General features: G+C 38.8%; 1 protein-coding gene and 1 long non-coding RNA gene across 2 annotated transcripts in view; one reads left to right on the top strand and one right to left on the bottom strand.

Annotated features, from left to right (window-relative positions):
- The window catches only part of ARHGAP15 (Rho GTPase activating protein 15), a 310,817-nt gene that overhangs the window by 115,043 nt on the left and 182,057 nt on the right, over positions 1–13,717 (top strand). The window lies entirely within an intron of this gene.
- LOC115598590 overlaps positions 1–13,717 on the bottom strand; it is a 43,227-nt gene that overhangs the window by 800 nt on the left and 28,710 nt on the right. The window lies entirely within an intron of this gene.

Genomic DNA, 13,717 nt, shown 5'->3' with positions numbered 1-13,717 from the left:
AACATTCTTAAAATGTTTTAAGTTAAATCGAGGGTTATGTATAGAAGGGATACTGAGGAAAAAGTAATTAATTAATGGATGTGGGTAATAGCTATGATGATATCCTATTTCATTAGATTTTGACTATAGCAGTGTGATATAAAATGATGTATTTCAGTTAAGTCAGTGAGGTGAGCCAAGAGGCAAAAGAAGCACAAGTTTAGCACAAGTTGACTTTTTCTACAAGGTTTTCTTCTTTGCTGAGCCTAAGGATTTAAAACATTTTAAAATTTTGTGCATGGCTTCTGATTGTAGCACATGGTAGTGGTTACAAACCAGATTTAGTTAAAATAAGTTCTCTGTGTATGATCACAATTCCATTGTTGGTTGGGCAGGTGGGCATTCTGAAGAAGGAGGTTCATGTTTGTCGTGTTCCTTACAGGAGCTGCCCTGATGCTTTTGTTTTAAAAATGTAGAAAAAAATTCCTTTTTGGTCACTTTTGTTTCCCAATAATTGACCATGATCCCAGCCCAGCAACTACTCACAGATTGAGTGGAAGACATGTTAGAAGCCCTGTTAATTTAATTGGTATAATAATATAATAATTATTGAGGTCCTTGAACAGGTCCAAAGGAGGGCAACCAAGCTGGTGAAGGGAGTCGAACACAGATCCTATGAGGAGAGGCTGAGGGAGCTGGGGCTGTTCAGCCTGAGGAAGAGGAGGCTCAGGGGAGACCTCATTGCTCTCTACAACTACCTGAAAGGAGGATGGAGCCAGGCAGGGGTTGGTCTCTTTTCCCAGGCAACTCTCAGTAAGACAAGAGGGCAGGGTCTTAAATTGTGCCGGGGGAAGTTCAGATTGGCTATTAGAAAGAATTTTTTCACAGAAAGGGTGATCAGACATTGGAACGGGCTGCCTGGGGAGGTGGTGGACTCTTCGTCCCTGGAGACATTTAAAAAGCGACTCGATATGGCACTCAGTGCCATGGTCTAGTGACTGTGGTGGTAGTTGATCAAGGGTTGGACTCGATGATCTCTGAGGTCCCTTCCAACCCAGCCTATTCTATGATTCTATGATATGATTCTATGAATCATTGGCCAAAATTATGTCTTTGATTAGATCTTTGTTAATTCCTTTAGGATCTATATGCTGTAACTGATTCAAAAAACTTGCTCTTTTATCATCTTTTTTTTGGCAATCAAAATAAATATCGAGTTTATGGTAAGTTTAGTAGACCTTGGCTTTAATCAAGGTCCCAAGGGGAAGACTGTACATGAAGAACTGTGCTCTTTCAAACCTAGATAAGATCCTTTCCTTTCCTTTCTCAATTACAACATCAGCCATACAAGATAGGCCCTTAAAATGTCATCTTTTTAATTTCCTTCTCTGTGTCTTTTAATTAAATTAGACAATCCTGTTCCATTAGGCAAGAAGGAAGTTGTGAATGCCTGGGCTTTGTAGCAACAAGGAGGTAAACACACAAAGTCCTGTGATTAGCATTGAACAAACTCTTTATCTGTGTGAAATTCATCCCTGAATAGGGTTATTATTAAAAAATACTAATATAACCATGATTGAAACTACAATTAGTGTCATTTAAACAATTTATTTCCAAGGTAAGTTCATTCTGGAATGTTTCCATGTGATACTAAATTACAGCAACATGTCTTTTTAATTTGCTTGATCCATCTTCTTGATAGCTACTCTTTTACCAGCTCCATGGAAATGTCTGTCCCTTGAGTGAGGTTTTTCATCTAGATTATTGATTTTGATTTGTATATTTGTATATACATTTAAAGTACTTTTCTCTAGATCTCAGAGATTTGGAATGAAATCCTGTAGCTTATCCAAACAAGCATTTCATATGCAGAAATGAAACGTGAGATTTCATTTAAGTTGATATAACTTTTAGGTTCTTGGCTAAAAACATACATCCTGCTTGATAAGGGTACAACTGGAATGTGGCAATGACGCAACCCTTATAAGAAATCTGATGCAAGGCAAATGCCTGAACCAATTAGGAAAAGTGAGTCTTAAATGGAGCTTTCCAAGGACTGGTTCTTTGGAGTCACTTTTACTTGCTTAACCAGCAATAGATGAGTATCCAGCCATATCTTCATCTCATTCAAGAAGGGAATGCTGAATCCACTTGCAGTCAAGTGGATTAATTTAATCAATAGCATCATCAGACTACTTTACTTAATTCACCAACATCAACTTGTTGTTGCTGCAGCTGAGCGGTGTTTCCTCTTTCTGCTCCTAGATGTGATGAGAATAACTGGTGAAAACACTGAATTTTCTCTGTATGTTCTTTAATGTACACCCCAATTGCTTATAGTGATGTTCTGAAACCTACAGAGTTCTGTAGTAGCATATGAATAGAAATAGGAGATAGTTTAGTTTGAGTGAATTGGCTCAAAAATAGTGTGAATCCAGGGGCCAGAATCCTTAGTTTGGGATGATGTTGAAAGGCAGAAGCTGTGACTATTGCTGCTTCATCGTTCCTACTGCCAACAGAGCAGTAGCTGTGGTGTGGCTATGTCACAGCTCTGGCTTTGGTGGGTGGCAAGACACAGTACGACACCATTTCTGTCACCTTCATATCATGGCAAAGGGTATATTTGGTGCTTGACTTTGCCACAGTGACTTAGATTAAGTGAGTCAATAGCACACACAGATGAAGAAAGGTCTGAGCAGTAGCTCTTGTCTGAGGTCTTCTCTAAAACATCTTGGTAAAACCCACAGACTTTAGGATGCTTATAGGTGAGCAGCTCTAACTGTTGTCGTCCAGACCAGGAGGAAAAAAAAAAACCTAAAATGAAAGTGAAAGAAATCAATTTTTATTGTGACTTTAGTATGATTTTGTAGCCTTCTTTTTGTCCTACTCTGCTATAGAGGAAGAAAATGAGTATTGCAAGCATTGATGTCTGTACTTATGTATAGCTTGAAAGTAAATACACAGGTTTTGCGTTATGCAGGCTGCAAAGGTGGCAAGAAACTTTGTATAACTTGATAGATTCCTTACAGAACTAATCAATTTACTCAGATTTTATAAAGAACAAGCTATAAAGGCACCATAAATAAGCATTCACAGATAAAATGCTGTATTGATTTTAATCAAGGGAATTTTCTTCTACAATTTAAAAATGCAGTTTGGTATCTGTTCAGTGAATATTATGTTGTACAAGAAATATTTTGGGATCATTATAATCAGTTATCTCATTAATGATTTCTACCTAACGTTGCTTGCATCCTTCAGGCAACATGAAATGGAGTTTGTTGGGTGGGTTTTTTTGTTGTTCTTTAGTTTTGTTTTGTTTAAAAAAATAAACTGGGTGTCTGTGCCACTTTTCCCAGAAAAGCATTTCTCTTGTAACATGAAACAAAGGGCTGTAGGCTCTTAAATATGGTTAAAAGTTTCAAGGTTACAAAAAAATCACAAAAGAGGCAAGGAGACAAGGAGAAAGGAGGAGTGAAGACCAGGAACACAAAAGACAGAGTTTGTATTCAGACTTGAGCTGAAAAAATTATTATGAAACTCTAACTCATGATGCATAAAGAAACCAGGGTGACCTAGAAACAAGCACCAAGGAGATAGGATGCTTAGGTGTTACTGAAACTGTAAGACATGATACAGCTGGGAGATCCCCATGACAGACCCAGGAGCCTTTCTCTGCTTTGAACAAAACTTGATCATACAGCAGAAGGATTATTAGTACTATTTTTAGTGATATTTATGTTTTAAGAATTAACTTTTTTTGAATGTTGCTGTCGGCTCAGCATTACAGAGACCATATTATAGGAAAACAAGTGACTCAAGTCCTTCTTCTCTTTCTGCATCATTTCATGTATTTGTAATCAAGCTCTTGTAATCAGTGTACCACTCTCTGCATGAACTTCTGAGGTTCTCTGGACAGAAGGAGCTTAGAAGGATATCAGGAGGAAACAGAGTAAGAGAGGAGAAGCTGCAATGCTCTGGGAAGTGGACAGGATACTCTTATGCTTTGTTTACCTGGCACTGCACAAAGAAATTTTGTTCTTGTTCTTCAGCTCCTCTGAATGGTGGTGGCTACTTAACTTCAATTTTCAGCAGAATAAGAACAAACAAATTAGTGAGATGGACAGATGTCTTCTCCTGTTCCGAATGGACCCAAAACTTAGAAAGATACTGTAGAAACAACAACATGCCAGTAGTTTAAGAGAAGTCTGAATGCATTTGCTGCAGCCTTCCTTCCCCCTGTAACTCTCTTTATTTCATTGGCCACTCACTGGGTTCTATTAATTTACCCTAATGCTGATTTTTCTACGTATATTTTTCATCTGGCTCCCATTCTTATGCCACTCAGTGGTTACTTGTGTGGCGAGCAAGTAAAAAAACTTGGCAGTTGTTGCTGGGGTTAATGTGGAAAAATAAATCTCAAGTAATGCCAGTGTGGATTTACTTCTCATTCTTAATGGCACCAGCAGATGTTTGAGGAATCCTAGACTTCCTGAGTGCCTCCATCGTGCAGCTGGCACTGCTTGGCTGGGTCCTGGTGGTGGGGGACGTATGTGTTTTATACTTACACTTTGATTTACAGACACTTCTGACTCTGGACAAGGGTTGTTCTCACCCTTCTCACACACAGTGTTCACCGTGTCCCACAGTATCAGGTTTATTGCTTTTGCTGTTTCTTCTTCTGCCTCTCATGCCTGTACCTTGAGAGGGTTTCAGTTTCACTGAAAATCTCAACACTTCTCTCTGTCTGTTGAGAGCTTTTCCTCAAATATCAGGCACCTCAGGCACACAGGAATGAGCATGTTTAGCATTTTCAGTGTATAAACTGAAGATCCTGAGATGCAACATCCAATCTTTTCATTCTAATAAAGTTAATATTCTGTGGGTTATTTGCTTTCTTGTCTGTAGTGGGGCCACAAAACCACATCCTCGGTCCTAAGATGTTTTTGGTCACAACCCTCAGATATGTTGTTGGATATAAAATTATTAATCAGAAAACCTGCAATATGTTACAGTTAAATTTTCATGCACATTTTCAGATGAAACGGGGCAAAGAGGAGAAAATATATCATAAACTCAACTGCCCATCAAAAATGCCCCATGGTTTCTGCTGGGACAGAAAGACTACTTTGAATTTTTGAGATATTCTGATTTTCATGACAAGTCCTTTTGTCTCATGATACTTTGGATAGAAAACATCTTAGTACTTTTCCTTCACAGGGAAATCACTCACTACTATCTGCTTTAGATGCTGACTGCTTTAGACACTGGTAGGATGTTTTTGTTTGGGTTGTTTTTAGGAGTAGCCCTTAGTGGCACTAAATTTAACAACTAACAACAGCATGTGCCTCACACTTGATACTTCAGGCTATGGTGACAGCTTTTAGCAATTTGGAAACTCCCACAGGACCCAGTGGCACTGGCTGCTGTCTTCTTTGTTTGCATTTACTTTTCTGCTTTGTCAATTTGTTCTGTGGTTGCAAAAGTAAATCAAGAGATCTAGATTCTCCCAAAATAAAGTAGTTATCCCTCCCTCATGTTCTATAAAATAACCTCTCCAGCCATAAACCCACGAACTGATAATAATTTTTAAAAAAGACAAAGTGTTTGGAATTCTAAAATGAGAAGGAAAGGAGGGAAGATATAGATATCCATAGATGCTTGGAAGAAATTACTACAGTAACACAGTCACTCAGGGTTATTTCTCCTCTTTTTTTTAAATATCAATGCTCAAGGCATGCTCCAAGGGCCTTGTGAGGGTGGTGTGGTGCTCTTCTCACACATGCTCTTCAACAGCCCTTTTACTATAATCAATCACTGGAAGATATTTTTTGTGACTCAGGCTAATGCTTGGAGGGAGCTGCAGAGACAGCAAAGTCTATTGGCACTTGCAAAATTGTAAGTTGATTACTCGTGGGCCAAAACAAAGCTAAATAGGGACTTTTTACAAGGGTATGCAGAGGTAGGACTAGGGGCAATGGTTTTAAACTAGAAGAGGGGAGATTTAGGTTAGCTATTAGGAGGAAATTATTTAGCATGAGGGTGGTGAGACACTGGCACAGGCTGCCCAGGGAGGTTGTGGCTGCCCCTGCCTGGAAGGGTCCAAGCCCAGGTTGGATGGGGCTTGGAGCAACCTGGGCTGGTGGGAGGTGTCCCTGCCCATGCAGGGGGGTTGGAACTGGATGATCTTGAAGGTTCCTTCCAAACCAAACCATTCTACACACAAAGAATAGGCATGGATAGTTTTGTTTAGGTTTGATTTGGGTTTTTTTCATATTTCTCCAGATAGACATATGCAGAGGAAATACAATGTGCTATACATGCAACAAACTTTTTCCTTTCTCTATATTTTTCCAATAAGGTATCTACTAGGTACCTTGTGTGGCACCTGCTGGATTTACTCACCAGGACTTGTGAATAATTAAAAGTTAAAGACCAAACTGTGTGCATCTTGAACCCTCATGTACCCTGACCCTGTAATTGGTTAAGGCAAGGTGTGCACTGAAAGAAATTCAGGAGAATTTTCCTCAGGATTTCATGGGGGGAAGAGACTGTTTTATTCCCCAAAACATGGGGCACTGACCAAAAGGCATTGCAAAGCCTTTCTATTTGCACGTTACTTTAATTATCTACTTACAGAATTCATCATCCTATGACCTCAAAGTTAAATTTGAACTTAAGTATTATAAAAAAATATATAGTTTATGTGGAGATTTGAGAAAGTCTATTGACTTGCTTCTTTGTGTTTTGTAGTTTTTCCTGTGTGCTTGTATACAGTGACCCAGAATATGGCATTGCCTGTTGTTTCTTCCTACAGACCATCGTGCAACCATGAAGAGTTTCTTAGAAAAACATTTCTTTTCTCTCCCCACTGACTGTAGTCAGGAGAGGCCTTTTTAACCTGTGCATGGGCCATTTGAGTCCTTACTCTTCTTACTACTCCCTTTACCCTTTAAATATAGTGATATTACAGATCTCAGGGGGTTGGAACTTGAAATAAGCTGTCTGTGATACTGCCAGCTAGGGAGATGAGGAAAGCAGTAGTATAATGTACTGAGGCTGCTGGGGGAAGTCAAACACAAAGTGTTGGTTCATCTCCAGGAAGTGGGAGACTGTGCAAGGATATCGAGGACTAGAACACCCTGGGCTGGATGCCTTGGGTGACAGCTTCCAAGCAGAGAGAGCTGCCAAATGTAGGAGGTGAGGATGTTATGTGCATAATCTCTCCTCTTCCTTAGCAGCTATGCACTTTCCTGCCCTAAAGCTGGAAGAATTGGTTTTCCTTTCTGCTGCAAGCAGACCTTTTCATGTAGATAAATCTACTAGAACTTAAAAAAAAAATTAAAAAAAGGAAAAAAAAAATAAAATAAAGCAACCAACAAACACATGCAAATGGACTATGTTAGAATTGCATATCCCATCTGCTTTGTTCATTTTTAGAATAAGGTTTTCATACCTTGTACTTCTCTTTCTTCATTAGATGAAATAGCACTGCATTGTTGGCCACCTCAGTACCAGAGACAAACTAAATAACTATCCTGAGCATATGGAAAGTAAAATTTAAGGAAACAAACCTAGTTCTGCCAGAAATATCTTTTGTCTGTCTAAGAAAGAGAAGAAGAACTCCTAACCTGCTTCTTCAATATAGGAAATGGTTTTAACATTTATTTCCCTTTGTTCCGTCACCGGATCACTATAGGTCTAGAAACCCTGTGACCATGCACAGACATGGTAGAAGTCTTCTAATCTAAGATGGTTCAGTACCCTGTAGCAGCAATGGAAGACTCAAAAGGTACAGCTGAAGGAAAAAATCTGTACTTATTTCACTGGAGGAGGAACACGTTTATAATGCAAACAACCTGGGAGCACCAGCTAATGGAGGTTAAATGGGAGCCCTTGGTGTACTCATTGCCACAAGTTACACCTTGTGAGGCTCAGACTGGATATTAAGAAAACTATTTTTGTAGGAGTGTAACACAACACCAGAACTGAGAGCTCGAATGGTTGCAGGGTCTCAGCCCTTGGTGGTTTTCATGACTTGGATAGAGAAAACTTCAAGTCATCTGGTCTAGCATTGGCAATACTTCTACTTTGCAAGAGAGACAACAAGACCACTTCCAGTGTTCCCTCTGAATAGCATTTCTGTGATTTTCCATTAATTTCTGGGAGGTTTGAGATAATGTTTTTCTGATATACAAGGAAAATGTGTCTATTGTTAATGCACTTTATAGTTAACACTTATTCTACAAAGCCTTACAATGCAATTTCATGAGTTCTTCACTCTTTGTCCTTTTTGTCCCCACAGTATTGTGAGGGAGGGAGAGAAAAGAGATCATCTATTAATTTATACATATAAATGGTAGCTTGAGCTACTGGAATTCTATTTTGGCAATCAATAATCTGTAGATAAAATAGATTTATAATTTTTTTAGATTGTGTTGGCCACTGCCACATGTAGCTGGTTTAACTTCTGCAAACCATCAATCATCATTCACTACTTATTAATTTAACAGAATTTGCAAGTATTTTGCAAAAAAAAAGTTTTTCTTGAAAATCTTTATGATTGTCACAGGAAAGGGTCACATCATGATTATTTTTTTTCAACTTAGAACAGAAATTGAATCCTTATTGAGTAAAATCTGTTGAAGGGATTGTGAATATGATCTAGGTATACACTTGAAAGAGCAAGAGTAGGTTACAGATTGGGATTTAGGTTATGAATTAAGGCATCAAACATCAAACAGTTTAGTGAATTTTCTTATATAAAGGCAATCAAGACTCTTAATGAACTTAGTAATCAAAATATGTCTTTGGAGCTTTGAGTAAGGGCATATATATTTTCTACAATGTATTTTTCAAGTAAGGGCTTGGAATATCTGATTACTACAAATCATCCATATGTATGTAGGATTTGTGTCAGTGCTTCTTATGCCACTGGAGAATGGAGCTCCACTAAGTTTTCCCCTGTGGAAATCATGAGTCTGAACTCCAGTATTATTTTTATTTTGAGATAAAATTAACTGTATTCTTATATGATATCTTCAAAACTATGGTGTGCTCAAACATCAGTAGCAGACCTGAAAAGCACCCTATTGTTCTTTTAATTATGACAGCCTTACTACAACAGGCTTACTCAACTAATCAAACAAACCAGTTTTGGCTTGGGGAGTATAAAGGTCCTTAACCAAATATTGACTTACATATCTATATCTATTTCTTACATGCATGCAGAGATTTTCACAGAGTGTCTCTATGAAGAGTAACAAAATTTCTGGGAGAAAAAGATTAATTGGTGGGATGTGGAGACCCTTTTTTTAATCTTCTCAGTGTAATACTGTCACAGGGCTTGGAACTGTGGAAGTATCCACTCTCTGTCTACTTGTTCATCGGGACCCTTTGATGTTGCTGTTAAACTAGAATCTTGTTCATAGGCCAGTTTATGCCTTAGCAGGAAAATAAATGGTTTCTTTAACATACAAGTATTGCAGTTCATACAGTCAGTGAGGAGGTAAGCTGCTCTTAGGCTGCATTTCAGTGTTTTAGGAAGTCTCAGTGGAACCACTGATTTCCAAGTACGTAGGTGGTGCAACATCAGCACGTTGACGTGTGAGGCATCTTTAAAGCTAAGCAAGGTGGAATTCATTGCATTCAAATTTTAATGTTTATATATTTATATCTATATATATCAAGTTGTAAATTAAAGAAGGTAATTAGGTGATTTTTTTTCTGTAAAATTGTAATTTAATTCTAGCCTGGAAAAATTATATGGGAAAGCCCTGAGGAAAAAAAATCAGTAATAAACAGCTCTCCAGTTACTTTTCCCTGTACATCTTATAGGATGGAACAGAGTGAAAGGAAGCACAATCTGAATCTTCCTACCCAGGAGTAACGTATGCCTGATGCAGTTAAGTAAGCTCAAGGACCATTACACAAGAGCTACTGCAGATTCTGTGATTATCTATTTAGTTTTCTGGTTCTAGGTCAGATATACCAAGATAAACAGTGTTGGGAAATATCTTCTCTTCTTTAACTGTAGTAGACCCAGCTCAGAAACTGTCATGAATATCAGTGGAAATGATGACTTTGGTTCACTGTGTGAAGAAAAAAACAGACATCTACTGATAGCACATGTATTGTTGTGTGTGCGGTGCCTGAAAGGTAAATGAGATTTTGCTTGTTCAGACATCCATAGTAACCCAGAATTGAAGAAAATCAGTAGATTTTGCTGCCAGAAAGGGTTTCACATTGGAATACTACAAAGAGAACCCAGAGGGAGAACAAATTTCATAAAGTGGCAATGCTGTGATAATTTTTCTACCTTTCTTTCTCTGACTTTAGGGGTGGTTTACTGATGATTAAAAGCCTTCACGTTTTGATTACAATGAAACCATAACCTGAATTCCACTGAAAAAGCATGAATTTTGTGAAACCATGACTAAACTCCTAAGGAGAGTCTAAGGTGATGAACCAACAACATCTTGAGCCTCAAGCTGATTTTGTTAGGTCAGAATTTAGACCTATCAATAGGGAATTGAGGGTGAATCTTGCTTTACTTTTGTCTTGCCTGTGCTTGTGTGGTGGATAAATGGACGATACTATGCTGAAAGGTTCCAGGACCCTGTAAAATGTGATGTTTTGGTACACCTCAGTAAAAGACTTGCCATTTTCCTCTTAGTTTTTCAAACATAGAAGCATGGCATGCACCTTTCCAGACAGCAAGATGCTGTGTCTGTTTTCCTCCACTGCATATTTCTTCGCAAATCACGCTAACTGCGCCGTTTGAGCTTCTGCTTAATTGTTCTTTTTAGATAAGCACATTTCCCTCTATCTGAGTGCATCACTAACAAGCCACAGGTCTGCACCAGATGGGCAGGTGAAGAAGTGATTATGAGGTGTGTGATGATGGTTCTGTATCCATAATACATTCATCCCAAGGTTCGCTCGTGCATCTGTTATGTATGGTGTTTTTCTTTTTTACTACTACCCTTCGAGATATTTAAGCAGGTGATTCTCTACAACTAAAAGACGATAAAAAGAGAAAAAAAGTGAACAAGGGGTCTTTAAGGTGGCACTGCAAAGACAGTGAGACGTGCATATTGCTGGTATATGCCCCTCAGTAGCTCATATAAGATTCAGATGAATATAACAGTGTAATAATTTTCATTAGCAGGTTTTGGATTGATACTTGCTTGCATATTAATGCTGATTTCCAAGTCTTGAATTTATCAGGGTGTAGCTGAACTGGCTGGTGCTGTACCAAGGAAGGAGCGAGGTGGGAAGCACGACCTTGCTTTCTCTCTGGTTTGCAAAAGGATTTGGAGGGCTGGCAAGCCCAGACCCGATCCAGGTGTTTGAATTCCCCAAATATTCATCTGTGCCTAAATTTTCAAATGTCATGCACCTGGAGAGGGCATTTTAATGTAATGCATCGTTCCTCAAAGCAGACATGGCTCAGGTTTTTAAAGAAAAAAAAAATATTGAGTTTTAGGGTGTTTTTAATTAAGTCGTTGCTGATAAGCAGCTTCATGCAAGGCTGCTTTTTTATTTCAGTTATTCATTTGTTTTTATAAAGCAACTTTGCAGAAGCTTTAGTGGTGCCTTTGTTTAGTACCAATTACAAAAAGGGTTTCATGCAATTGAGATGTTTTCATTGAAAAACACGGAGATTACACATGCAAATTCTTTGCTGAAAATGGGGAAAAGCAGTGAGGTATCCTTGGTTAACTTTTTAGTTATTTAAAAGTAGCTTGTTGGAGATTGAATATTTCTATGTTTCACTAGAGCTTTTAAATATAAAAGAGATATGAGACTATATCTGACACCATCAGGCATATTATATTAAAATTTATGAACAACTTCATCAAAAACCACTTTCCTTCTCCTGCATAGAGACAGATTTGTTCTGACATAAACGTTACATGGCTGGTTGCAGCCTCAGATTAATGCGAAGACCCTGGCGATTCCTTTTAGACGTTATTTTATGAAATAATACCTGTCAGCTGCTGCCTGATCCCAGAAAAGGGGGCAGGTTTTCCAGGTCATCCTGCCATCTGTCAGCTAAAGCTCATCTGTCCCTCCACATTACCACCTGATCTGTGCTAACAGGCCTCACAGGGAGCCCTGCTTCATTGGCCCGGTGGGAGCCCGGCAAAGAGACTGTGCGAGGACATCACCTGTGATTCCCAGATTTAATTATCACTGAAGTGATGAAGATGTGCACGCAGATTGAAATGCTTTTGAAAAAATGCATGGCTCAGGATAGGATTTTTTTTTCCCTTTTCCACCATCCCCCCTTTTTTTTTCTTTTTCTTTTTTTTTTTCCTTTCATTTTTTTCTTCTCCCCCTCCATTTTTTTACCTTTTTTTCCCGTCCTCCTCTTTCTTCCCTTTCTTTTTCCCTTTTTTCCCTATTTTCCCTTTTCCTTCTTAATCTCTCTTTTTTTCCTTCCTTTTTTCCTTCCTTTTTTCCTTCCTTTTTTCCTTCCTTTTTTCCTTCCTTTTTTCCTTCCTTTTTTTTTTCCTTTTTTTTTTTTTCTTTTTTTTCTTCCTTTTTTTCCTTCCTTTTTTTCCTTCCTTTTTTTCTTCCCTATTTGCCTTCCCTTTTTGCCTTTCCTTTTCGCCTTTCCTATTTGCCTTCCCTTTTTTCCATTCCTTTTTTTCCTTTTCACTCCTTTTTTCCACTCCTTTTCTACTCTCCTTTTTTCCACATGTTTTTTTTTTCCTCTTTTTTTTTCCTCTTTTTCTCTCCCTTTTTCCTCTTTTCCTCTCCTTTTTTCCTTTTTTTCATTCTCATTATCCCCACACCTTCTTGTCCCTTCTGCTACCCCTTTTTTTTCCCTCCTTCCCCCACCCTCCCCTCAATTCACTTTACCACTTCCAACAAAAACCTTGTCTGGGTTTTCCAATGGGCATTGTGCAAAATGCATGTGAGCACACACACATATACTTAAAACCTGAATTACAGGATTTAATAATCAAATTAAATTTACATGTTGCTGGAATCAACACACGTGCCCTCTCAGAATAAAACCTACCTGTTTTGTGTGGTGTCTTTCACCACGCACCCAATAATTTTCTGAAAAAGGCTCCTTATTATCAGATTCTCAAGCTGTATTGATTGATGCTTGATGGGAAAATCAGGTTGCATTGCAATTCGAGGTTGTTACCTCTGGTCCTGGGGTACCCTGCCAAGGGGCAGTGGTGGGGTTGGCAAAGGGATGGAGGGCCTAGAAACCCTCTGGCTACACTTAAGCCTGCAGACACCTCAGTTTCCCCCCCCCCCTCAATCAATAACACAGCACAAAAGTTATTACAGGTCTGGGCTTTTTTGACTCCAAAGCTGCTTAGGCAGTATGTGGCATTAATTCCCTCCTGTACAAAAATGTAGTTGATAATCACCCGGCTGAGGGGAGGATTTAGGACTAGAACAGCAGATTTCCTCACAGATTACAGCCTAAAACCTAGTTTCTTGGGATAAATCGGGATAATTAACTGGAGTGAAATATGTTACCCTCCGTGATGCAGACCCATACGATGCTTGGGTGAGGTGCAGCTGAGGGGAAATATCTAGGTCCTTAAACCACCCCACAGGGCTGGGGAGAAACATCTAGGCCTTTACACCATCCCACAGATCCTAGCATGTAGGTGCAATCCTTCATGGGTATATCTTCCCAACACTGGTATAGGGAATGTGTCAGAAGATAATTCAGGAAATGGTGGCCACTGACCAAGACTCTGGA

This window comes from Calypte anna, chromosome 7, assembly GCF_003957555.1.
Source record: "Calypte anna isolate BGI_N300 chromosome 7, bCalAnn1_v1.p, whole genome shotgun sequence".
Classification (NCBI taxonomy): Eukaryota; Metazoa; Chordata; class Aves; order Apodiformes; family Trochilidae; genus Calypte; species Calypte anna.
The sequence above is the reverse complement of the archived record's forward strand: the minus strand, read 5'-3'. Positions and strand labels throughout refer to the sequence as shown.